This window comes from Mastomys coucha, unplaced genomic scaffold, assembly GCF_008632895.1.
Source record: "Mastomys coucha isolate ucsf_1 unplaced genomic scaffold, UCSF_Mcou_1 pScaffold6, whole genome shotgun sequence".
Classification (NCBI taxonomy): domain Eukaryota; kingdom Metazoa; phylum Chordata; class Mammalia; order Rodentia; family Muridae; genus Mastomys; species Mastomys coucha.
In genome coordinates, this window is record NW_022196912.1 from 128,591,468 (window position 1) to 128,594,224 (window position 2,757).

Here is a 2,757-nt window from a genome sequence, read left to right on the forward strand (position 1 = left end):
GGCCTGCTATGATCTGTTGTTCAGAGACCACACTAGAATCTAGGCATTAGCACTAAAGCTAAAACCATGGTCATGAGGAATTTATAAAAGAGTTTCTGTATGACCGTCCCTTACACTTTACTGTATAACTGGATTTGGAATGATTATGGAAATTATTGTTGTCTGGAGATACTTTTCCAAATTCCATTATTATGTTGAAATACACCTACAATGAATGCTCTGTGCCCAGACTGCTCAAAGTCCAATCCAGGCTGACAAAGTCAATCTGCACCACATTCTCATTCTCATCGTCACATGGTTTATTTCCCTCTATGACACCTGCTGAGATGACCCAAGAAATAAAAGATTTCCTATAGAAATTATTCTGGGCTCCTAGAAATTAATAATGGAAATTTTCATCACTGAAAATACACACACACAAACACACACACACACACACACACACATACACACACACACACTGGGAAAGGCAAAAGTGCAAATATTTTATTTATGTATTTTACTACACCTAAGCATTACACATTTTACATATCCCTTAAATCCTTTCAGTCCTGGCTTTTGAATACACTTTAATAATTGAAACAAAGCCATGAGACTCTTGAGCATATCGCAAAATTTACACAACAGATATCATAAATTTTTGTTTATTGATATTTTACAATTCTTTTTTCTATGTATTATTGAAAATAGATGGCTTCATGTAATATGTTCTGATTACTGGTTTCCTTTCCCCAACACGTTCACGATCTTATCCAGCTCTACTCTGTTTCTTTATAAAATTAATAAACAGAATCTAAAAATAAAAAAGGACAAGCAAACAAATGACAATACAGAGAAAGAGAGAGAGAGACAGAGACAGAATCAGAGAAAATAAGAGGTTAAAACCCACACATTTTATTTATATATTTCACTACACCTTAGAATTGTGCATATGACAAGTGCCTGCCTTATCCTTAAATACTTTCAGGCCTGGCTTCAATTATACCTTGAATAATTTAAACAAAGACATGAGACCTAAAGTGTGGGCACTTGAGCATATGGGATAGTTACACAACAAAGGTACTATGAGAATTATTTGTTTGCTTATTAAATTTTTGAAGTTTACTAATTTCCATTTCTATTGAAAATAGATTTCTTCTTAAAATATACTCTGAATACTGATTCCTCTTCCCCAACACTGCCTCAATCTTCTCCCAGCTTGACTCTGTTTCTTTATTTAATTAGAAAACAGAAAGAATGGACCAGAGTGACCAGGCACACAGGAACTCTGCCAGCCCACTGACTCAGGTTCCTTCCAATCTGTCTGGGCTGGGTTCCAGAGAAGACCTTGGACACAAGCTCTGCAGCCAGTCCCACAACACCCAAAGGAAGCTCCACTCCAAGGCGCTCTGACACACCCAGGATCAGAGGTAAGCAGGAACCAACATCTGTCCCAACACTGGGAGTAACTGGAACCAACGGGATTAGGCACACAGGAACTCTGCAAGCCCAGTGACTTTGGTTCCTTCCAGTATGTCTGGGATGGGGTCCAGAGGAGACCTTGGGCACAAGCTCTGCAGCCAGTCTCACAACACACAGAGAAAGACACACTCCCAGGTGATATAACAAACCCAGGATCACAGGATCCCAGAATCACAGGAACACAGGGACAGAATCTGAGGATTTCTGACACAACCAGGATCACAGGCCGGACAGGCTCCAGTCAGATTTAGCAAGGGCAGGTAGCACTACAGTTAAACAGATGGTGGGAGCAAGCATAAGAAAATAAACAACACAAACAAAGGTCACTTGCCATCATCAGAACCTAATTCTCCCACCATAGCAAGTTCTGGACATACCATCACACCAGAAAAGCAAGATTCAGATCTAAAATAACTTATCATGATGATGATACAGGACCTTAAGAAAGAAAGAAATAGCACCCTCAAAGAAATACAGGAGAACATAGATAAATAGCTAGAAGCTGTTAAAGAGGAAACACAAAAATCCCTTAAAGAAGTACAGGAAAAACTCAATCAAACAGGTGAAGGAAATGAGCAAACCATCCAGAATCTAAAAATGGAAATAGAAACAAATAAAGAAATCAGAAGGAGAGACAACCCTGGAGATACAAAGCATAGGAAAGAAATCAGGAGACATAGATGCAAGCATCACCAACAGAATGCAAGAGATAGAAGAATGAATCTCAGGGGCAGAAGACACCTTAGAAAACATTGACACAACAGTTAAAGAAAATGCAGAAAGCAAAAAGCTCCTAACCCAAAACATCCAGAAAATCCAAGACACAATGAGAACACCAAACCTAAGGATAATAGGTATAGAAGAGAGTGAGGACTCCCAATGTAATGGGCCAGTAAATATCTTCAACAAAATTATAGAAGAAAACTTCCCTAAACTAAAGAAAGAGATGCCCATGAACATAGGAGAAACCTACAGAACTCCAAATAGACTGGACCAGAAAAGAAATTCCTCCGGTCACATCATAATCAAAGCACCAAATGCACTAAACAAAGAAAGAATTTTAAAAGCAGTAAGGGAAAAAAGGCAAGTAACATATAAAGGCAGGCCTATCAGAATTACAGCAGATTTCTCAACAGAGAATGAAAGCAAGAAGATCCTGGGCAGATGTCATACAGACCCTACAAGAACACAAATGCCAGCCCAGGCTACTACAGCCAGGAAAACTCCCGATTACCATAGATGGAGAAAACAAGACATTCCAGGACAAAACAAAATTTACACAATATCTTTCCACAA